Below are 25,860 nucleotides of genomic sequence, written 5' to 3'. Positions count from 1 at the left end.
TGTCTTTAAGGAAAAAGTGGACAGAGAAGAATTGAGCATTAATTATTGATTGCTTCCACTTCTTCATGGCATGTTAGAGATTCCAGACCATCAAGTTCAGGATTCCTCGTGATATTTTTCGTTGAAGTGAGGAAAAAAAATATGGTTACGAAGGGAAGTTCATGAGCTAGTATTTTGGTAGTCATTTTAAAGCGGTGATAGAATTGCCGAAGAGAGCGAGTGCTATATAAATCACTCAAGTGTTATGTCATGCCCCCTACACTATTTTTGCAGAAAAAGGTTTAGTGTTTCTGTTACAAGAAGGTTCTTATCTATAGGTCTTCGTCCTGTCATTGAATACCAAGCTCGAGAAAAGCATCTAAATCTTACTTAATTACCTTGGCTTATAGAATTAAGGCCGTGAAACCTATCTAAGGTTGTGTTTTGGCTAATTAATTCAGGTTCAATTCCAAGACTAAGTTAAATAAGTTATTTGTATAGGTAGTTGTGAGTTCTAACGCCTTTGACAATGTACACTTTGTTGAAATTAATCGTAGAAATCAACAAACATTAAAAACAAAAGAAAGCCTTTCTTTGTCCGCTACAAGTGTAAATTATATTGTTTATCTGTTCCCATCGCACTTATGGTCTATTAACGACATTGTGCTTAACTTTTACCACTTATTGAAAGCGAATTTCCATCATTTCTTAGAGGCGCTTCATTATATCATGACCTACTTTCTATAGAAAATGTGTCAATGTTGTCGTTATGATCAATTCTCGTTTTAAATCAGGAAATATGATTGGTTTCGATTAAATAAAGTGATCTTGCCTCGGTGTACGTAAAAGTTGAGCGTCTTTGTTGACTGAACCCAATAGAGCGCACAGCAAAGAACCCGGTAAGTAAGAATAAATAATACCTTATTTACTCTAGCCGTTGCTGAGAATATTTCGCAAACAACGAATATTTTAATAGGATAGATATTTCCGGGAAGAATTAAAAGCATGCAAATAAACCCGCACAATATTTTTCGGTACCCAAGCAATCCTATTTTGGTCACAAAATAAGGTTTATCTCTTAAAAGTTATTTCGTTCAAGGTAAAGGAACACTCCATCTTCTAGGCTCATAATTGGGTAATGGATCGGAAACCCAGGCCCAATATTTCAGAAGCCTGACTAACGGTCCAACCACAAACCTCTCAATTTACATACTTCGCTTTATTTATATAAGGAAAAGAAAAATCTTTTGAAACCTACGCAAAAGTACTTTGTCATAATTCATATTAGATACCTAATATTGAAAATTACGCAAGTGAAAAATCACTTGCGTAATTTTCAATATAAAATCACAAATGAGACTCAATATTTTATTACGACTGAGAATTAAAGAACTCTTTGTACTTATAGAATAACTAACTGAGAGACATATCTCAAAACCAGAAAATCTATGAAATAAGTCTTGTATTGCAGTGAATATTAGAAGATATGCCCACCGTGCTTTGCAAATATGCCTCAGACTTCTTCGGTAGGCGTTTCTGAGCTAATAATTGCCTTCACCCCACATGCCTTGTAATTCTCACATTCAATATTAATTAATGTATTTGTTAAAGCTAATTGAATTCAATCATTTAAATTCACATAGTTGATTAAAACCGTTATGATATTTCTTTGATGTGGCTCTTAGTGTAGAGTACGTTGACCTTACCTAGTAAAGTAAGGAAAATAGATAAACATTTGCACGCATATGCAAATATATGCAAAAACAATAACTTAACCAAAATCTGCACCTTATATAGCTTAGTAACGAAATAGAATTATGAAAACAAAAGAATACTCAGATATTATAGTATTTATGCAATAGTTCATTCAACCAATACAAACGTCTAAACCCAATACAAATGCGATTGTGTAATTGCCTTAAGATACGCAGTATATCCCACCTCCGCGCTTTTGATCAATGATATTAAATTACAATTTATAGATATCATATTCAAAAATTATATTATATCATTTTCAAAAAAACCTTGCCAAAGGCACACAGTGTAACTACGCCCTTCGTTGACCTCGATGTCAGAAAAAAAAACGAAAACAGGCGTATACGCATTCCATTCTTATTTGTACCCACCGTTTCCTATGTACATACAATGCGCTCATACAGGCTTTGACAATTCAATTGACAGGTACCGCTAGAAAAAACTATCTGAAGAACTTTAGGACCGAGATTGAAACCAGATATCATTCATTCATTCATTCTAATAGTCATACTTGTTGTTACATGTCAGTGTATACTCTTGGAATGTGAAGGCCGTTGACTAGGAACTTAAATGCCATACCTTAGGTTGAGGTAGCTTACCAAATGTTTGGGCTTGTAATTGCATAAATATTTCATTAAATGCTAGTCGCTTGACTTATCATGAAAGGTATACAATTTATAGCTTTTTTAAGGTGTGGTAAACTGGGATTTATTGATTCGTACATACACACAACGTAAGTATGTAATTTGTGTTACAACTATGATATTTTCTAATCAAAACGGCGGATCCACAAGTATAAAAGATTTAAATTTAAATTTAAAATTTGGGTTTTTATAAGACCGATTTAAATTTTTAAAAATATTTATCTAACGTATATGACAACGAGGTACTTCTTCTCATAGTATACGATTTTTCTGAATGTGGTATTAAATGGCGTATTAAAGTTATTTTTTTAATAGGTTCAAGTTTGTCGACGAGAATAAGATACTTTGAGAAAAAAAACAGTTAGGTAGCATAAAATATGAAAATAAGATATTTTAACCCGGATTTAGAAAAAAGTCACTCAACGGGACATGTGACGTAGAACAGTTTTTGTGAACAAGCAAGAGGTTTACTAGGTATGTGTTATAACTAATTCGTGATCTAATAGGCAAAATAGTTATTAATGCATTTTTTATCACAATCAACTTTTTTGTTATTATTGTGTCCCGTGAACGGATTTCTAATAAACAATCGAGGATAGTTTCTCGACAATAATACACGAGACGATCGAATTGGTACATAGTGAATCATCAAGCAAAAGCAGACGTCGCTATTCAATACAATAGGTTAATACGCTTACAAATACAGGCACTATTGGTAGATCACAACACCACATGCTATTTTAACCAATAATTTCAGACGATTAAGGTGTAAATTCGCATGATGAACTTCTAGTATATAATTTAATGCACACAATTCGATTGCTGCAGACAGCTTGAAGCTTTGATTGAAGCGTGTTGCTTTAGTGAACTACACACGGATGCACGGACGTGCCGAACAAAAGCGCGCTAATTAGGAAACTGTGTACAAACATGGCGACCGATTGAGAGAACACGATGATTGAGTGAAAGTAACAGTAGATAGATACTACAGAACCGGTATAGCATGTTGTAACAACAATACAACGGGTAATACATAAATGTTGTGAACTACGAGAAAACTAGAACGCGTATTATGATGTGCTAGCAAGAAGAATCTTATTTTGCCAAGAAGTTTGACTTCACGTTCATGATATTAGATTTCTGACGAACTCGGTGTAACTATTCAGGATTCTCTTTTGTTTTGTGGTATTGTAAGTTTGCTGTAATTGCGTTCCTAGTTTACATTGTTTGTTCTACGTTATTTTGTCTATGAAGTGATAGAGATAAGGCGTAGGTATTTAATTTGCTTTGATAATCCACATAGCAACTGGATTAAAGGAAATAGTTTTATAGTTGAAAATCATAAATGTATCAACTTATACAGAAAATAATTGTTTTTACGTTACGTAAGTTTTAGATCGAAGGTCCCTAACATTACTATGTTGCAACAATCATTACAAGCATCTACGAGAAAAATAGAATTAAGTAACCCAACAATTGAACTTTAGAAATAACATCAACAAAATTGATTAGGTTATACTATAGTAGGTATAAACTATTCGATACAAACATCTATTGTTTGATTTGAAACTCATTGAAGTCGCTACAGATAAATGGAAATCAATTCGATTGGTGTTCACAGTTGCACCAAACTTCGGCAGTTTGGCTACGAATGTAAGTCGTTGCAACATTTGCAAAATACATTATATTTGATGCCGTACGTGAATGTATTTTATTTAGCTGTGTAGAGCTCTTTGCGAAGAAACTTGTTCGGAGAAGCAATACTACTTCAAATATCTATTTCGGGAACTAGTCTAGCTAAAGTGTAGCTTAAAATCGATGTAGATATTGATTATCAGGAAGTAAAATTTTAAACTACAATACTGCCTGCGGTTTCACTTGCCCTAGGACCCTGACCTCAAATAGTGTCCGCATTTTTAAATACTTTCTCTTTTGACTGTTGTTTTCATCTTTCTCTCCCTTTGTTTGGCTATTAAAGAATAAACATGCAAAAATAAAATGAGAGCTTCTATCGACATACAATTCTGAAAATATTGAAAGACAAAAGTATGATAAGCCGGCTCAAACAAAATGTTACCTAATAACAAAAGTTATAAGATACATAATAAATATTTATGTCATGTCGTACATCGTAATGACTATAAGAAGTGGCAAATGTGTAATTAGGACGACTTCTCATCCCATTTAGGAGTTCCCATCTCTTTTATTATTTCTTGCGACACTATTTATAAAAACGTTGTTTCTGTTATAAAAACAGAAGCATTGTATTATGAAGAGGTTTCCTTGTTGACACATATTAATTATTTAGCTATATTTCAGAATTTGTCTTTATAAATATGTAGATGAAGCTTATACAATTTAGCATAAAAATCAAAAATTCTTAAGCTAACTTGAAGAATCAAATCTGTGATATTGCAAGCACTTTTTCACTTTGCATTAACTTGACTCAATAACAAACGTGATGTGATCAAATAATAATAGCTGTTGGTAAATAAATACCAGAGTATTAAAAGGACCATAGCTGACTTATAATTTCAAAAACCTATCATCAATAACATTATAATCAAAGGCCAGTACCCTGCCTAATTTACATGTTAACGATATGACGAGAATCTTCGAAACCTATTGACCCTAAAATACCCAAAACATAAACAATTTTAAATGTTTTCACGCATAGGTAACGTGGTTAAGAAAATTTTAATTGTTTTAACGGTTACGCACGCACTATTCACACGACATCGGTCTGGATTTGTGGAGCTATTGCACCTTATTACGCAACAAATTGCTTCATTAGGCTATTTTATTGCTTGACTTTATTAATTTACAGTCTACTAAGCAAGAACTATATTATTAAGTACTTATAGAAAAATATTGTTAGGCTTGTTACTCAAACGGATTACAAACGACCAAGTATTTTCATAATTCTGATGATTTATTTTTGAATGCATGTTTGTTGCTTACTTGAACGTTACGATTTACAGTACAACTGATAACCTAATTTACATGCCATTGTGAATTTATTTTTGTAATGCTATAAAAAGCCTGAATATCTTCTGACTATTAAACACTAGCGGCTTGTCCGTAGTTTCGTCGCGGGGGACCTCCTTCCCGTACCTAGACAAAGTATAACCTAACCTATGTTACTCGGGGATAGTCTAGCGATTGGACAGTGAAATATATATTTATAAAAATACGTGTGGCACTCGGGGACTGCCGCGATAAAGCTATTGCATAGCATTCTGTATCAACTTATGCAATTATAATTATTTATTTTTTATTTTTATTTTTTATTTTATTCATACAGTATTTCTTTTTCTTTAAATACTATATAAATAACTATCTCGTCTCGATTCGATAAATACTTATACACCTATATACTTTCTCACAAACAGCTGATTATGTATTCGTCCGATTTCGGAGCAGCTCGTCTCGATTCGGGCGAGTTCCGTAAAGTCGTACAATACGTCTAATCGCACGACACACAGCGCCGTGTCGAAGACTGCCGAACTGACACGACGTTAGACGATGCACGGCCTTCAAGCCACACCTCCGAGCGTGAGGTTTTTTCGTTACGTAATTTCTGGATTTGGTCCCCGCGCTCAAGGCCTGCGATAGAAGCTATGCAATAGCTTAATAATATATTTTTTCAATCGGTTCTCTATTTTCAGAGCCTGTAATGAGTGAACTAACAATTTTTTTAAATCTTTATTATACATATTAATATAAAATAATCAATACCCATATAACAATAGTGCAATATAATTAGTTGATAGTGCCAGTTAGTTGCATTAACACATACTTAATCTTAATGAACTGATGAGCTTTCTGTCTACCAATTTATGTGCACACAATGTTGTTTGCTGAGGCGGGTTCTCACGGTTGTATTAACTTGATCTCCATTAATTTGATTTGTCAACATATTATTGTTATGACGTTACGACTTTCGACGAATAGATAAGCAGAGAAATAAATTATTTTAATATTCTTGACATAATTTTTCAAAATCAATCAAATATGCTACTGGCTATGGAGGTGTTCTAGCAAAAGCTGAAATGATTTAATATATTTGATACTAGCTTCTACTCGCGGCTTCGCCCGCGTAGAGTTCGGTTATATCGCGTTTTCAAGAGAATTCTTTAAAAGTCTGGGATAAAAACTATCCTTTGTTCTTTCTCAAGGCCAACTCTATCTCTGTACCAAATTTTATTAAAATCAGTTCAGTAGTTTAGACGTGAAAGCGTAACAGACAGACAGAGTTACTTTCGCATTTATAACATTAGTAGGGATGAAATATATATTCAAAATTCTCAAAAAAGTTAAGACCACCATTCATTGTATATGCCATCAAGGTAAATACTGCGGTACATTTGTTACAGCGCGAGTGATTTAGTTGGGTACCCCGATTTAGTATACTTGACTAATGATCAACACTTTTAGGCTTTTGCCCTCTGGCTTATGTTAAAGTAACATTGTATGTAACTTGCTTTTGAAACTTTTTGGACATCATGCACTGTACCTCATTTTACCTCAAAGCCAATAAAATCGATTTATTATAGGTATAGATTCTTTTACACCAATCGAACCTACTTCTAACTTCTTTCACTGTTGAGTTTTGAAAACGCTTCCTGGTGATAAAGGAGGAAATTAAGTACTTTAAATAACTTATATAATTTAATATAAAAAATCCAAAATCTGACAAATAATTGTTCGAAGTATCAAATAATGTAACAATGTAATAACACAAAGCTGTTTTGTTTGTAACAAAAAGTCTGCATTGTCTATAGATAAAATTCGGCACGCCTTCGTAAATGCCGATGATAACTTATTCGAGGAGGCCATTTTACCCGAATTTATGGTTGATTTAACTCGTTTATTCCGGGAAAGAAGTTCCCATGCTTAACGATGAGATACACCAGTAAAGATAGGCCAACCCCGGATCTATTTCGCATTCTTACGCATTTTCCGTGTTACAAACTTTGGTATGTAACCCAGTTAAATTAAAGACATCGAAATATTTTAGGAATTGGATAAATTACGCCTGCCTACCTGACATACTACAGGTTTGGTTTCTTTTGGAAATCTAAATGGTATGGTATTGATGAGTCAACAGAAAGCTGTAATATAAATAAAAATAGCAACTCAATCCCAAGAACATAGGCCAATTAGCAAGCATATCTGTAAACAGGCGGGGAATTTGATACACGTATCATAAATCCGAGTTTCATAGTTAATAAGTATGCCACGTGCAGATAATTGATTTCGCGCCTCTGATAACAATAATGTATTGAGTATCCGAGATAGCTTCGCACAAACACGTACTTCGGACAACTCGCGACGTGACACGAATGTGGCAAAACTTGATCCGTTAAAATTACCAACGCGATCAATAGCACAAACAATGTAAAGGTCTCGGTCAAAGTTTTCCTTTGACGGGGTTCGTTTGTTATTCAGGACAATTGCTGTTTAGTACGCTACCGGTAACCTCTTTACATTTCTATTGCTAAGAATTTTGTTTTGAGCTTCTTAATTAACTCCCTTCTTGTATTTCCTTTCTATTCATTCCATCACCGCTAACACTTAATTCATAATAACATCAGGAATCTACCTAACAAATCTATACAGAACTTCCAATCATGTAAGGGCTTTCAATTAATTAACTGTGCTCACTAATTCGGCGAGGTTGCGAGGCGATGCATTAAATCGCGCTCATCTGCACAAGCTGCATAGAACCTCGCCTTAATTGCAAAGAGCTGCGTCAGCTAAGATTTACCAATTAAGAGAATCGGAAGCGGAACCACTTGCCCAGTCAGCGGAGCTCCGGACGCAGCCAGCCAGCTAGCCTCGCACATGCTTTAACGAACACACCATATTGTAACCAAATAAAACGCTGAAGGGATTCCTCATTTACATTTTTTTGTGAAGGACACACGCCCGGGTTTTGTTTGGAAAATAAAACATTTCGTCCCAAATATGTCGCTTTTAAATTATCAGCAACATTATTTTATGGCTTCTCTGGCCTGGTAAAGAAAGAAACATATAGAACGTATCAGCTATTTATCTTCCCACGCAATTTGTAAGAGTCAACTGTGGGAAACGAATTACCTAATATTTGGTTGCCAAGCAACCGGCCACTACACGCGATGCGACAGAGTTTAAATGTATAAATTACTATATGATTTTCTTTCTGAGAACGATACCTTGATGGCACTGAGCTTCATCTTTATAATTTTATATAGCAAAATTACAATCAAGATAACTTCAAAATGTGTTACAATTTACGCCAAAAGTTATGAAGCAGGTTGGAAATAAATCGATATCCTTATCTCCATAGAAATTAAGATCTATCATAAAATAGCGTTGCCTCAGAAACGAAGCGAGTTACTGATAACAGTAGCTATCTAGTATACGACTACTAATTTATTAATATTGAAACTGAAAAGTTAAGATGACCTTTTTGGTCCACCATTAAGACTTTGACAAGAGACTGAACTTAAAATTTTGGTAAAAATAGGATTTCAAGTAATTTGCAAAAAAAACCTATGGAAAAAAAAACAAAGCATAGAAAATTAAACAAGGAAAAACAAACAACGTGTCTAAACGTTATTCTTCAGATAGGTAATTTTCGAAAATGTCCCCCATCTTTCATGGGAATAACATGGCTTTACCCCATCTGGCAGAGCATGTAGTTGATTATATTTTTATATACGCAAATCTCAAAAGATAATATCCAATTAAAATGTTAGAGGTATCTTGGGACAGGAACCACGATGCTCTGATACAAAGCTTATAAAGAAGACTAAAAGAGGTTGAGAAAAAAAAGTTTTTATGTAAAAAGTTATTGACGTATCATCTAGACAAAAGGTACTCCCTTTTTAAATAAAGAACATTTCCATAGTAACAAAAGAGACTCGGGTCTCCTCTTCATAAAAGGCAGGTGATAGTCTTCGTCGCAGCGTGTAATTTTTGCTTTGTTTCAAAGATAGGAAGAATTACGCTAAGAAAAATACGCATTTATTTGTAGGATTTATTATTCCTCTATGATTATTATTGTTATTAAATCGTGAAACACGTATTAAGTTCTTTTAAAACCTTCTATTAAAACGAGCTCCTAACTGGAGCATATAACTTCAAAGAGTTCCATTTTAATTTTCTTTGAATGCCAAAGCTTTAGCCAGGATTTAAACCACTTATAATCTGAGGCTAATTAATTATAACTACATTCTTTATTTGCCCTTAATTATGAACTTACTTATGAAAAACTTGGCTATATTATATAGTAAGGACAACGTACAAATTATTCTATCAACTTCAAGTAATAGTTCAAAATTCATGAAGCCTTCAATGTTTCAGACGGTACTGGATATTGAAACAGGATCCAATTAATATAGTCGACGATGCGAAAGACTTATTTAGATACAGCACTTGCTTATAACCAGGAAATATCTTCTACAAAATGCATACCATTATAATGGCAATCTCTTCAGATTAATATTGTGCCCTATAAAGAAACATAATAACTTCATTTTATTATGACTATTACGATAAACGTGTAGGTACTAACATAAAAGAGACTATTCAAATTCCTATTCAATAGAACAAGAAATTTTAATTAAAGTCCACAGAATTACACGAATGCGGACCTCATAAAAACTTACATCCTTTAAGCCGATAGCGTCTTATCGTAATGCTCTGAGTCCGCCATTACGGTACGATCTAATACTGCCTAACTGTTCTCCGTTTATTTAGAATTCTGTGTGTCCTAGAGCGATAAAGTCGACGGACCTGATAACCGGTAATATTAGCCAGTCAGCGTAGATATTGCTGGACCGACTATCCGCTTGCGACAATACCACTTTAATTGAATGTCCAATGTTTATCTTTGTTATACTATTCTACTAAAATCTAGATAGTATATCTTTATAATTGACTCGGTTATACTATTAGATTTCTCCACATTATTTATGTAGAACAATTTACGTTTAGAAACTCGAGCAAGGTTTAATTTATACCAAGAGTGTGTAAGACTACAATACACACAATCCATCGAGGGTTGTACATTGTACAAGTCTGGGATCTACAGTGGAATGATTAATTTTCTTGTCCCGTACACACATAGATTTGCTTTTCAATCGCCTCAAAATCCCACAGAAGGCAATGTGTATGTGTGCATGTTTACAATAAGTGTAATATTGTGATGTCGGGTTGGCTGTGTGGTGTCAGATACAGGTGTCGCGATGTGCAATACGCAATAACCCTGTGTCGGCAGCACGAATTGCCCCAAACTATTTGTGGTCCAAACTTCGGAATGAGCGTGCGCTCCACTCTCGCATTTTGCTACATCGGACGGAATATTCTGGAAATGGAATTCTGTGTTGACGTGGCATAAAGTCATAATTTGCGATTACCTACTGTGACGCAAGTACTAGTCATTTGGAAGTTGATACACGAGTAGAATTCATTTATAAGGTTTTGCTGCCAATATGGTACTTACAATTTTTAAACCTGGCACGCTGCCCTTCATCATGATCACCAAACTACATAATAAAATTCTCGTTTGAAACCTCTTTCATCATTTTTTTTTTACAATCTTAAGGCCTGACGGAATAAATAAGGTTCACGCATGAACGGGATATGTATATTTTTATGTGTCCTACAAATGGAAAATGCGAAGGATATTAGATTCACTTTGGGTCCGGTAATTGAGTGAAACCAAATGGTCCCACGAGGCGTAGTCAAATAGCCCAGCTTTAACGAACCAATCATGGAAATGATCAACTTTATTTACGTAATATAACGTCTTCTTATTTAATTTTACGGTTCGGGAAATTCAGACCAGACTTCTTTGTGTATCATCACGTTCCCAGCTTCCAAAGATAAGTTCTTTTGGCAAAAAAAACTTCTTTCGTATCTGTTAACGAAACCTCCTCCAAAGTTACCTTTTTCAATATCCGGAAAAGTACCATACCAGCTGGGGTTGGAACCACACGTCAAAGAATTTATAGATCCAATATTCGCTTTCACTTTATTACGCCAGAAGTAGGGAGTCCACACAATTATAATAATTAATTAATTTACATTTATTACGGTATACGTCCGATAAGTTTTTATTACATTTGAACCCAAAAATTAAGTTAACACACATTTACTAATTTGATGTTCAAGTAACAGACATTCGTGCCAACTGTTTTAGAGAACTGTCGTTACACACAGGGTTGTCGTAGTCAACCCTGCTCGTACAAAATGGTATTTGAGGTCCTGTTGGAAAATAAAAGGGACGGTATTTCGGTTTGTACATTCTACATTCAACGTCAAATTTCACAAGTTTCAAACACGCTACATCGCAGACGCCTTTCTCGTACCTTAAAATACAAACTAAGAGAAAACGGTTTTAAAATGTTTCCCTGAATCGAGATAAGGTTCAATATGTTGTCCGGTATTTTAAGCAGAGTTATGCGGCAAGCGTGGTGCAAAATACCGGCAACCGTAGCGGCGATAAAGGGTTAGGTTCAAACTTATGGGCGCGCACCGGTTGAATGAATAGTGCTCTTAATTGCCAACCGGCTTTGTCGATGGTTTTCCACTTTTTAGGACGCCATTTCCGAAGCTAAGGGGCGGAAATTGCAAATCGTATGAAGTATTTCATTCCAAATTAAATTAACTCTGGAATAAAATGTATTTGTATTCCCGTACGTAACTGTATCTCGACACATTTTATTGCGACACGTTTTATGTTTTGCTTTTATTTAAATACGCACTGATTTCAAAAAAGCCTTGTTAACAGCTCTTTTATGTTGAATGCGAAAAAAGAAGACAGCTAAATTAAAATTTAGCATAAATTGTAGTTACAGGCATTTCAATTATGTGTCAATTTGGTGGACAAACACTCATTATATTTCTTGTTAAAGCAAACCATTTAGGTATAGCAATCGAAGTTTAATAGACCGTGCACAACTTTCAAACTAGGAAATAAACTACGTGACAAATGGTAAACAAAAAAGTGTCTTTATTGATGTTAGATCAGAGGACTGGGTCTCGACAACCCTCGTGGAAAGCGCTAGAGACGAGCCCTGTACGAAACGTAAACGCGCTAACTGAAAACCGATATCGATATTCTGCAGTTTGAAGACACTCAAATTAAATGTTCCATCTGATATTCCCCAGGTTTCCTTATCTTAGTTTGTCTATTTTATGTAGCTCTATTAACTGATATTAAAGAGAAGGTCCGGGTGTTTTCTTTGTAGAATATTTAATACAATATTTTTAGATGTTATATCTGACGCTATCAGAAATCGCCTATTATACATTATCACTACCATAAGTAGTAAAGGACCAGATAAGGCACTTATTTATACTGGAGTTAACAATATTCAAAGAGGCAAAGTTGACTAAAGTAATTAGTCGTATATAAAGCCACCATCCCTATCTGTGATTCAGTAGCTGCCTTTATAGTTGGTAGTTTGATTCGTTTTATTTGTTAGCGGGTATTTTCCGATCCCCATTCACATGAATCAAACCGAGCGGACTCATTTATTTGATAGTAACCGACAAGGTACACCCCTACCAAACTATAAATTCGTACGTCGCAACACTCGTATTGGGGATGATAAAATAAATCTTAATTAATCATCTCTATTGCTTTTGTTTGTATCGAATTGTTTATTAAAACAAGGATTGATAGCTTCAAGATAATTACGCATGTTAGCAAAACTACAGCTCTAATTCGTAGCCGATAATATGCCATTCCTAGTTAATACCTATTCGAATGCCTAGAACATAAATTTACCTCTATCTAGCCGCAAAACCGAGATAAGGAGTCTAGACGTCCTTTCCATAATTTAAGACGGAGCCCTCAATACAAGAACCTAATTCCATTTATATTTTAATTCCTGCTAGAAAGTAAATTATACACGATTTTCTAAATTTTCTCATTTTGCAGTCTTATTTGATAAAAGATATCTTGTTTCATTAGGTTAATGAAGAGTGTTGTAGTAATCCAATCCTGTTTACTAATTAATACGGTGAAAAGTTTGCATTTTGAAAATGGGAAACCTCAATGAATATGTGCTTTTGTGCCGTGGTATGATGTTTTTCTCGTTGCGGGTAAGTGCTTAGTAAAGTCATTGATATTACGTACGTATACGTTTAAAATACTGTAATTTCTCCAGTCAATACTCAAGTAATAAATTTATCTTTAAAAGTTTCTTCTTATTCCTAAAAAGGCGGCACAAAAGAATATTTGACAGGGAAACCCCTTGTAATATCACAAAAAATTATTTTAATATTTTTAACCAACTTCTATATCTCAATAATAATAAAGTGGAACACAAAATCTGCTACATTTTTTCTGTATAAAATTCTAGCAAAGTCTTTGCTCTTCTATTTTCAAAAGTAAAAGTGTTATCCACAAAAACTTTGACGTAAAAAGACGCAACTGTGCTGAATGCAGTTTGGGTCGTAATTAGAGATAGATTTTTTCCAAAATTAATTAAAAGTCACCGTTGGCCACTGCTTCGGGCGAACAGTGTACGTGCTCAAAATACTTTCGGACTCCCCTTTTGTTCTGTTATTTCTGCCTGAACATCTAGCTATGTTTATGTACCTCGGAAAGCCTAATGTGCTGACGATTTTTCATACTGCGGAGGAAAAGAGCTTGCTTATTAAAACTTTTTAGAGAAAAAAATTGTGGGGTGTACATTAAAAATGGTAATAAAAAGCTTGTGTTATTTTATCCTATCAAAAAAAAAAAAATATCTTCATCTACTCACAACTAGATAAAATCTTAATAATTTAGGAAAAAAAGTTATTTCATTCAGGCCGCAAACTTAAAATGATCGTAGGCACATACAAATGACTAATACTGTGACACCTGCAGTGTCACAATCAGCGAAATATTCTATTTCTGAATCAAAACAAAAAACGTCTAACCTTAATTTCCTACGAAACAAAACTACAGAGAATAGAGTAATTTCGGTGTGTATTGTGAGAATAATTGTAGGTATTATCACAGATTAAAACTAGAACGGTGGCAGAGCGTGACTCGCCATGGTCGGGTGAGTACAGCCGGTGCAGTGGCGGGCGTTCAACTAATAAGTTCAGGTACCATCAGGCATAAGCAACCGCACTACTTCATTATGTTCTTTTTTTAAAGAAAAAAGTAAAAGCTATTTTGAATTTAGAATATTCAAATGTTTCCATTTATTCTTTTATTTTTATTTGGTTTACAATTTCGCTTTTGTTCAAATTCATTTTAAAAATCGAACTCTTTATTTAAAGTAGCTATTTTCAAGGTTTTATTAATATGTTCTAATTTCAAAAAAATGTGACATTACTTATTCTTTTCTGTAGAGCCAAGGTCGTATAAAAACTAGGTTGGAGCCTACAAAGTTCCATAGATAGTACAATAAGACTGGTAAGAACAAAATTATGCCAATGGGGCGCCTGCCATAAGTTAAAGGGGTTTATTGTATGACTGACGCATTGCTGTAACTTTAGCGTAACTTGGAGGCCTAGGTAGATAAGCCTGCGGAAAGTATGGGAAACTTATTATTAGATTTCGACAGAGATATTATTATTATTTTGAATATTGTATCTGTGTGATTAGTGAAAAAAAAACTTTTATATCTAATAGTGAATAGATTTTATATCCTTACTTTTAATTAAACAATTAAACTATTTGCATATTAAGTACATTCATAATGCCATGACTTAATTAAGGCACAATTTTAAAACGGAACTAATCAATAAGTACTTACATTAACAAAGGGACCCCTTTATAAAACACAGCGTAAAACCGTATGGCAATTAATTAACACTATGTCATTTCAACACGATATTTGTATCAAATAAAATCCGTGAACACGAGGGCCTAGCGTATTATAATTAAAAATTTGTTCCAACTGATTTATGTGGGCTGGGCCACAAGCCTTTGATATTACAGGATTATATTATTTATCGTGGTTCACAATCTATGGCAATTATCGCTTTAACGTGTTAAATGATGATATTATTAGTAAATAAACAACGAACTTACTTTGTGAAGTTGTATTTTCCACAGCAGATCACTTCTTGTATGTAGACCAAGATTGTGAAATACCTGGAACAAAGCACATTTTTTTTATTAGCAAATAAAATATATTTTTCTCATCGAAATCAGCAAATCTTCTTGCCCACAAGCTTTAAGTGAGATTTTACTCTAAGTAGTCCTGTTTACGTCTTCAGGTAATACTATTAAGTACAACTTGCAGTTGAAAATGAGACGTTATCTACACATGAGGACTTAGCAAGTACATAAAAGGAAGCAAACGTGTGTTGAGTCAAGCTCGGCAAAATCCGAGGAGCCCATTTACTTGAGTTGACTCCGAACAAATGCCACAAGTCTGTGCAACTAATACCTAACCGCTCCGTGTATCTCATGCTTTACAACGACCTGTACATAAATGCCGACAATCCACTCAGCACAACACAGGTTACATATTACAATTCATAATTTAATTTCTAAATACCATTATGTATTGTTTGACAATCGAGAATCGGTAATCGGGCGCCAAGTGAGGCGCAGCCCGAAAATCAAATCGAATTTCCATCGTTAATCAGTTTAAAACTCAAATGAGCAGCAATACGTTTCATCAACCGAACGTACACTATATTCGGTTTCAATTTTAATGATTTCGCATACACAACTTTTAATTATAGTTCAGAGATGAGGAGAAAATGCAATAAAAACGATAATGAACGTTATTTTAATTGCAGCGCTCTCGTGTCGTCATTACGGTGATATTGAAAACTGATAACGCTGCCGAATGGAAAAAGTCTTTTGCGAGGTATTGACAGTAAGACTAATAAATATAGCCAAAATATTTATATAAAATGAAGAGGAACGAATTAAAATAAATCTGAGCCATCCGTCCCACTCGGGCGCATTAAGCTTAATTCGTAACCGAAATCATTTTCAACGTAGGTACTCATAAATCGTTTCCAAAGACTCGACCGCAGAAGAGTATGTTTTCCAGTGCTGGCGTGCATCCATTAATATCAATAAAACATGTACACCGTCCGTCGCACGTTTTAATTCCGCTAAAAGCGTCGATCTCATTGTGGTAGGGCCGATGATTCGGAATTACTGTGTCCACCGTTAGACGGGACAGTCCCAGGTGGCTACTAACGAGCATTGTACTTTGTAGTCTAAAGCCCTAGTCATCCTACTGATTTTCCACATCCTTTACCTCTTTCACTTTATTAGTGTGTGGGGATTGTAGCCTGCTGTATCTACCTACTTTCTAATTTTGAAATATGACTTTGACTTTGTAAAATATTATGATCGCCGATATAAACACGTAGGTCTGTAGGTACAAGAGTTTCAGATAAATATTGCTCCATTGATGCAAAATGGTAAAAATATTCGCAAACGTCGAGTAAGCGGGTTGGTGACCGCTGTACCTGACTTCTCGCACCAATGAATACAACCCTTCCCCCTATTTAGCCTTACACGCCTACCTATTATTTCTATTTCTCTTTTTTTTTTATTAAAGCGGCTTATGTTTGACCGTATCCCATTGCTATGTAAGTGGGCTTTTGCTAAGAATTAACCTATTGACGTAAAGCCATATTTGAAAAATGCTAAGAAGCATTTAGTTTGCTAGGAATGCATTTTGAAATAAATAAAGTCTATGACTTCCTAAAAGAAAATGTTTTATAGTCGCTCGATACCATTGCATGAGTATTACAAAGGAGTGAATAGATACTGCAGTGTAGCTGTGTCTCCTTTGTGAGTGAAAAGATTTTGCAACGAGTGTCAATCGAATGTCTCTCGCTTGACGTATCGGCGTCACTGCGCTTGTCTATGTGTGACGTCACAATGTCGTGATTCTCTTTTCACACAGTTTCGGGACATGCAAAAGAACTGGTTATGATTTTCACGAGATATTGCAGGAGGATACAATGCAGCCCGTTTCTATGGAGACTGTTTCAAATGATTCTCTTTGCAGCATTTTTTTAATGTTGAAGAAAAATGAAAACTAAATTTTTCTTCTAATTAAATTCATAAACAAGTCTAAAGATGGCACAAAAGACTAAGTAGTTCCACAAAGAGGAAGCCTTGGAAATGCGATTGTCTTTACTACCAAGAAGTTGTAAAGAAAATAGCTACAAAGATAAAATCAACATAAACTTTCATTACTGAAACAGCTGTAAAAATATTCAACACAGAATTCCGCTTATAAATAAATAGCTGCAGATTTTTTCATACTTATTAAAACAAAGCTTGAAGGCCAAACCTAAGGATATTTGATAAGATTTTTTATTTACTCGAGAAAATTTTGCTGGTATTTTTCATGTTGTAAATTTAATTAAAGACATTTTGATGAATTGAAGGAGCTTTACTTAAAAAAGAGCAAGATGTACTGAGTACGTAAAAAGTTGACGAGTATAAGCGTAAGTGTATGGTAATAAATAATATGATAGTGCAAGGTCGACACCTTGTCATAATACATCAAATAAACAATCGACTACACATATCAATTTTAATGTACGTCAAATGTTCTTATAATGCAAGGCTTTCCGCATTCTGCCCCGCCTCCTAAAACATTCCAGATGCCTTATCCTGTAGGTAATTTAAAGCTCTATTCAAATTGCTCATAAATAAATCTATTTTAATACTATGATGTACAGTTCACTGCAATATAATTAGAATAAATTAAATTCAGCTTAGATTAAGCTTACTGAAAACTCTTTATTTTAATTCTTGATCACGTTTTACTTTAAGCATAAGATAAAACTAATCAAAAACTAATGAAACATACACAAAACTTTGTTCATAAAATCTGATCCAAATATCAACAAAAACACCTAAACAAGGCTCCAAAAATATATTTATAAATATTAATTAAGCACCAAATACATGAATTTTAATTGTGTTATTATAGTCCTGTATCTCGTTACAAAAGGTCTGCGCAAACTTTCGGATAATATTATGAGAAGCCTAATAACAAGGGAAAATAAACAAGTCCGTATAAATTACACTATACGGGACAATATTTAACTCTCACCCTTTTACTGTGTATTTTATATCAAGTGTTAAATGCCCTTTAGATCGACGGCGCTTTTACAGGTATTTTTATGACTCTGGTGTACTCAAAAAGTATTTACAATAACATATATACACATTGAGCTTTTATTGCTGCATACAGAGCTTTCGTAAATATGTATTTTTATATTTTTTTACAAAAGTAAAATTATAGTTAGATTAAATAATATTGTGTGTCATTTTTACCTCAACTCATCTGCCTTGCCTTTTATCAACTTTTTGGAGTCGGCTTCCAGTGTAACCAGATGCATTTTTTTATTTAAATAGGTTAAAAATAGAAAGTCTTTGTTTTAGTCAGGAAAAATCAGCAACAACAATACTGAACGAAAGCCCGTGAAAACGCTTTCTTACGCTACATTTTTATTTCCAGTCCAAACATACAGGTACGTCGTAAAAGTTGGCAGTTGCCCACTAAATTATTGTAAATGTCTTTCAATTTATAAAGGGGACCTACCACAGAGACAATACGTGTCTGTAAAGGTTTTAATGTGAAAAATATTGTGGCTTTTAAGTAGTTGTCTGCTGTCGGTAAACGAAAAGATTTGTTACAGATATTTTTTGATTTAGGTGTTTAAATTATTGAAATTTGTACCTTCTTTAATAAAGGGTAATTTACTTGAAAATTAATAAACCTGCTTTTTAGAGTAGTGATTATGACGGCCAGCTGAACTCATGCTTGGTACCTGGGTCAAAAGTTACAAGTCGGTAGATATGTTCCTCAACGAGCCTGCAACTTATTGCAATTCTTTTGCTTGTGTAAAAAAGGGTGCGGCGTATGAACGGTATTTGACGTATGAACAAAAAACTTTTGCGTTTAGTAAAATTGACTGCCAAAAATTCATTTAGAAAACCCCTCCGGGGCCAGTGGGGGCTGCTGTCAGTATCGGTAGTTGCCTACCTACGTGGGTTATACCTATGTTGTTTTATTAATGCTCCTGGCACCCTATCTGCCGTGATTGACGTGCAGTTTGTAAATATCGAAACGATATTTTTTGCCTAAACATATTTTGAATGAAAAACCGTCAAAACAAACGTAAGGTCAAAAACCGCTAGAGGAGGAAGACGTGATGGAGTGCTAGTCTGGCTCCATTGCGCTTCCTCCAGGCGAACATCAACCACTGCGCCCGTGCCCAGGATCTGCTGCTCCAAAGCATGGCGCAGTGGTCGATCAACATCGCCGTGGTCGCTGAGCCGTACTTTGTCCTTCCCAGGGATGACTGGGTTAAGGACCTTAGCGGCTCAGTGACCATCATATCGTCGGCCGCCGCTGGTACTCCTTCCCTCGAAGGGGTGAAGAGTGGAAGGGGTTGCGTCGCGGCACGGTTCGGGGAGATAGTCGTCGTGGGGGTGTACTTCTCCCCGAGCCGAACTCTCGCCGAGTTCCACAACTCCCTCCTGGAGTTGTCCGTCGTCGTCGGAAGTTATTCCCTCCCTGTGCTAGTGTTAGGGGACTTCAACGCCAAGAATTTGGCCTGGGGTTCCCGACGCACAGATGCACGGGGTAGGATGGTGGAGGACTGGGCGCTGGAAGCAGGCCTGGTCGTCCTCAATCGGGGTTCTGTCCCCACGTGTGTACGGATGCGGGGCGAGTCAGTGGTGGATATCTCGTTCGCCAGCCCCGCTCTGCTACCGCGTGTCTTTGACTGGCGCGTGGAGGAGGGGGTGGAGACCTACTCCGATCACCGGTACATCCGGTTTGACGTCTCCGCCCAGAACCCTAGCGCGCCGGTCCTGCAGACCCCGAGTGGTCCACGTTGGGCGCTGAGGCACCTTGACCGGGAGCTTCTCCTGGAAGCCTCAGTCGTGCAGGCCTGGGTGTCATCACCGGACAGGCCCGCCGACATCAACGACGAGGCGGAGTGGTTCCGGGAGACCATGTCCGAGATTTGTGACGTGGCCATGCCCCGAGTCCCGCCAGGACGCGCCCGACGCCAGGTGTACTGGTGGTCTCGCGAGATCGCCGCCCTTCGAGAGGCGTGCGTCGCTGCGAGGCACCTGTACACCAGACACCGCAGGCTGCGCATCCGCCCTCCGGATGCAGAAGCCAGGGAAGCAGAGCTGTACGAGGGTTACAGAGCTGCGAAGACCGCCCTCCAATTGGCCATCGTCCAGGCCAAGGAGGTGGCCAATGCGGAGCTGCTGGGGTCTCTGGACAGGGACCCGTGGGGGCGCCCGTACAAAATGGTGCGGGGCAAGCTCCGCCCATGGGCCCCCCCGCTGACCCAGAGTCTTCGGCCTCAGCTGGTGGAGGAGGTGGTGAGCGCTCTGTTCCCTTCGCGCGGGGAACACTCTCCCCCGCCCATGTCTCTGCAACCCGCGGTGTCAAGTACGGACCACACTTCCGACGACGACGATGTCCCCGAGGTGACTGGGGTGGACCTGAGAGTGGCGGTGGCTAGGCTGAAAGCCAAAAACACCGCCCCAGGGCCTGATGGCCTGCCTGGCAAGGCCTGGGTCCTGGCCCTTGAGGCTCTCGGGCCTCGACTTAGGGGGCTTCTCAGCGCATGTTTGGAGAGGGGCCAGTTCCCACTTCGTTGGAAGACAGGGAAACTGGTCCTCATACGGAAGCCGGGGCGCCCTGCGGACTCTCCGTCCGCATACCGGCCTATCGTGTTGCTCGACGAGGTGGGCAAGCTCTTTGAGCGAGTTGTCGCACACCGCCTCGTCGCGCACCTTGGGGGGATAGGGCCGGACCTTGCGGACCACCAGTTCGGTTTCCGCAAGGGGCGCTCAACGGTGGACGCCATCATGCGCGTGAGAGCTCTCACGACGGGGGATGCTGTGTCCCGGGGGGGGGTCGTCTTGGCGGTGTCTCTTGACATCGCCAACGCCTTCAACACCCTTCCCTGGAGTTGCATCAGGGAGGCACTCCGGTATCACCGGGTGCCGACCTACCTTCGTCGCGTGGTCGAGGCCTATCTGTCGGATAGGTCCATCATTTACCCTGGTCACAACGGGGAATGGAACCGGCGAGAGATGTCGTGCGGTGTTCCGCAGGGGTCGGTACTGGGGCCGCTCTTGTGGAACATCGGCTACGACTGGGTGCTGCGCGCCGACCTCCCTAGCGGCGTCAGCGTGGTCTGCTACGCTGACGACACGCTGGTTCTGGCACAAGGGAGGTCGCACCAGGAGGCGGCCGACATAATGACGCGCGGGGTTGCGATAGTCATCGAGAGGATCCAGCTGCTGGGACTGGAGGTGGCCTTGCACAAATCCGAGGCCATGTGCTTTCATGGGCTTCGGAACGCGCCACCTTCAGGCTCCCAAGTCACGGTGGGGGGGGCTACCATCGGCGTCGAGAGGGCGATGAAGTACCTGGGACTCGTCCTCGACGGCCGGTGGAGCTTCGTCGAGCACTTCCGACGTTTGGGCCCCAAACTGGAGAAGGCAGGTGCTGCATTCAAGCGGCTCCTGCCCAACCTGGGAGGCCCAAACGCCCCCTGCCGTAAACTCTACGCGGGGGTCATGCGGTCCATGGCCCTTTACGGGGCCCCGGTATGGGCACGTTCGGCACGGCCGCGGGCTGTGCACTACCTGAACGTGCCCCAAAGGGTGATAGCCATTAGGCTAATCCGGGGGTACCGCACGATCTCCCGCGAAGCAGCTGGCCTACTCGCTGGACTGCCACCGTGGGATCTGGAGGCGAGGGTCTTCTTGCGCCTGTACGACTGGCGCGAGGAGGCTCAGCGCCGGGGAGAAACCCCGTTGCCGCGGCAAGTTGTCGCGCAGCGGGCGGAGCTCCGGCGCGATCTCATGGTGGCCTGGAGGGAGCGGCTATCGCAACCCAGTGCAGGGCACGCCACCATCGTGGCGGTAAGTCCCCTCTTTGAGGAGTGGCTCGGGAGGAGTCACGGCGCCCTCACGTACCGCATGACGCAGGTCCTCACCGGACACGGTTGTTTCGGGAGGTACCTGCACCGCATCGGTCGTGAGGAGGCGCCCGGGTGTCACCATTGTGCGGACAGCCCCGAGGACACGGTGGACCACACAGTCCAGGTGTGCCCCGCATGGGAAGGGCACCGCCGGGTCCTCGTCGAGGCTTTGGGCGGCGGCGACCTCTCGCGTCCGGCCCTGGTTCAGGCCATGGTCCGGGGCGAGAGGGAATGGGATGCCGTCGCCTCCTTCTGCGAAGCGGTCATGCTCGAGAAGGAGGAGGCGGAACGCCAGAGAGTTCGCACCTCTCATCCCGGCCGCCGCGCTGGACCAGGTAGACACCATGGGCGCCGGGTGTCGCGAGATGACTCCCGGCCACCGTAGGCGTGGGTCTGTGGGCGGTGAGTTCGGGTGGCTCATCGTCCCTCTGTCTTCCTAGACGACAGACCCGTGTCGACGGCGCGCGTTGTTCCACGCGCTCCTCAAAGAGACGTCAGCAACCCCAGCGGGGCCCAGCAGGGCCAAGGCCTGCCGGGGCTGCGGGTTGTTCGAAAGAGATACCGCGGCCCTGGTACATAAAAGGCCTATGACGGAACACGACGATTTTAGTCAGTAAAAGTCTGACACTCCCTCACCGCTGCTAACCCACAGCGGGAGGGGTCATTTGATGATTTTACGTCGATAAAAAAAAAAAAAAAAAAAAAAGGTCAAAAACCGCTTCAACTTAATTCATATTCCAAAATAAGGTAGGCGAAGAACTTAAAGTAAGTATACATAATTAATTAACAAAATAGAGTTAACTTTATACAAAGTAGCTCGTAACTTTACAACCTTTATCTTTCATCAAACCCCGATTTCAACTCAAAAATACCTACAAGTTAACACAATAATGTTTAAATTAAGATTTATTCGTGGAGAGACGAAGAAATAATCCAATAGCAAGTTTTAATTCAATTACACTGGCTTAATACTCCGATGTTAGGAGCGCAAGGAATGTGCCACCCGTTCTGCAAACGGGAAACAATTTCTACCAACTGAATCGCCTGAACTTCAATCGAACCGCATTTGCGTTTGTGCTGCAAACACTTGCACAACTATTTTTAATGTAACCAGACTCATTTTTTTTCTCTCTCCCTATTCAGTTAATTGAAAACCTATCTGTTCTACAAAGGCGTGAATGTACATAGAAACGTTTTCAACTCGACGAACTGTAAAGCGAACTCTCGAAAAATATCCAATTTTATTTTTGATGTTTAGTGCGCTGTTGCGTTTAACGACGCAGTGCGCAAAATTTTATGAGGCGGCTGGGGCGCATTTTTTGTCATCAAAATTTATTTTAAATCGAAATATTGAACGAGCCATTTGGTTTGCGACAGAGCGCTTTATAAAATATTATTTTACACATACGGGATAGGATTAAATGCAAGATAAACCGTAACAACAATTAATCATTGTTTACGTTTGAACATTCAAAATATATTTCCAAATGACACCAATAAAATACGAAATATGTTTATCACCATGTTCATAAAATGTTCAATTTATCGAGAATGATATCGAGTACGATGCCAATCAAACGAACAACATGAACCGGTAAAACCTTTTATAGGTCCGAAACCTTCAATTATTCAAAGATAAGTTGAAACAGCAGACAGTCAAGTAGGCACTTAGGCAGATAAAGTTTTACGCGCTATAGATATGCAAAGTTATAGAGGATGGATCAGCAGCGCCCAATATTGCGTTAGGTCAGACAAATTGGGATCAGCCAGTGAATATATTACGGTCCCCCGTACTATGTGTCGGTCTGTTAATCGTTCCCGGTTATTTATGAACGTTTTAACTGTTTACATAAGCTTACTATAATATGGTTATGCTAATTTTTGAATGGGGTACGGATTGGGCTGATTGCTTAGCAGGACAATGTTGGGATGTCAGCTTTGTAATTGGCTATCAAGATTTAGATGTCTTGGTCAATTGATGGAACACCTTTTTCAATTTATATCCTTATATGTATGTATTTATTCTAAAAGCATGTTGCGTCTTAGATATACAATATTTAGTGCATTGCACAAACATTGTTACTATAGTTGGAAGCCACCTTAAGCACGAATACATTGTGCGGTAGACACCAACTACGCCGACGACCTAGTTATGTCATTGATGTTGCAAATTATTGTAAATATATCTAATAACCCTTTACTAGTCATCAAAATGCTATTATGATGTCAACATTAACGCTGTTTGAATAGGAATGTTGTAAGATTTCTCAACATCACCTGTACGTAGAATTTATTTTAAGACCAACTCGCTATTTCTTTAAGTTTATTAAATCAAAGGTTTCAACTGTTAGGCTTTGTACCTGTTTTATTCATCTTTACGATTTGTAAAGATATTTAATAACAGTGCTAACTTTGATGAAGTTTATAATAAGCGAATAATTTAAGTCTGCGAAGAACATCGAACTACTCCATCAGTTAACTATTAAATTATACCTTAGTCAGGCTTTTATGTCTTGTAGAATATTAGATTTCTGAAGGAGCAAGACTTTGAGAATATCGACTAACGCGCCGTACTAAATTAAGCCACATCTAGAACTTGAGCAGTTATACGCAAGTACATTCCAGTGTTATTGAGGCTTCATGTACGAATAAGTCAATTCGTTTCGTAAGAAGCGAGGCGTAGGTATGTACAGTAACAAAGTTATAATCCCACAAAAGCCTGCGCAGTCTTTAACGAGTTTTCTCCGTAACCGTAGGGGCTGCTAATTTAAACTTATGATAGGTTTACACCAAAACCCTTCAAGTGCCGCGGCATCCATCACAAAAATTAATTAAGTACATCGAGTGAGTCATAACAACTCACTCGTGTGTATTCATTATGCGAAACATGAAAGTTTTGTTCCTTTTTTCGTCACTTCCTTTGCATAAAGTGGGATGTACACATAAATTGTAGGGCTGGGACAAATTGCGTTCCGCCAGTAATGTATTCCGCTCAGTATTGCCTCGCACACGTATGTTTCAGCTCAATTCTACATAATGAAACTTTTCAAATGCTACTCACTCTTATTTTGCTTTAATCAGTTCAAATTAAGATGCAATTTGTCACAGCTGTAGGCAGTAGCGTCGAACTCGACAGGACGGCTGGGAAGTCGGCATGGCTTATTAAATCCGTACCTTCCACGGAAACTGTCGAGCGTTTGATATCTTTCAGTATTTATGATTCTAAAAAACAATTTGTCGAAACGTATTTTGTGAAAAGCCGATTAACCTAATAAGCACAATAAAGAAATTCCCAAGATATTTCAGCATAAAACGAATATTTCACTTAATCAATTCTGTGGTGTTCCCGACTCACCAGAGCGTAAATTGATTGATTAGAACAGAATATCTTATCAACCACCGAGATATTTTTACCAATAACTATGAAGTTACATTGATTGGGTTGGGTTATGCTTCCACAACTTCGTACTAGTTACAAAGTACCTACATAGTAGGTATAATATCTAAATTAGCACAACGTAGACCGCAG

The 25,860-nt window shown here is 38.5% G+C and overlaps 1 protein-coding gene across 1 annotated transcript in view; it reads right to left on the bottom strand.

Annotated features, from left to right (window-relative positions):
• The window catches only part of LOC124633146, a 152,094-nt gene that overhangs the window by 64,021 nt on the left and 62,213 nt on the right, over nucleotides 1–25,860 (bottom strand). Inside the window, exon 2 of the mRNA XM_047168271.1 lies at nucleotides 15,409–15,471. The gene's annotated coding sequence lies outside the window, so the exon portion shown is untranslated. The remainder of the gene's footprint in view (nucleotides 1–15,408; nucleotides 15,472–25,860) is intronic.

The sequence above is a fragment of the Helicoverpa zea genome, chromosome 9, assembly GCF_022581195.2.
Source record: "Helicoverpa zea isolate HzStark_Cry1AcR chromosome 9, ilHelZeax1.1, whole genome shotgun sequence".
Taxonomy (NCBI): domain Eukaryota; kingdom Metazoa; phylum Arthropoda; class Insecta; order Lepidoptera; family Noctuidae; genus Helicoverpa; species Helicoverpa zea.
Note: the sequence above shows the minus strand (reverse complement) of the source record. Positions and strands in the feature narration are given on the sequence as shown.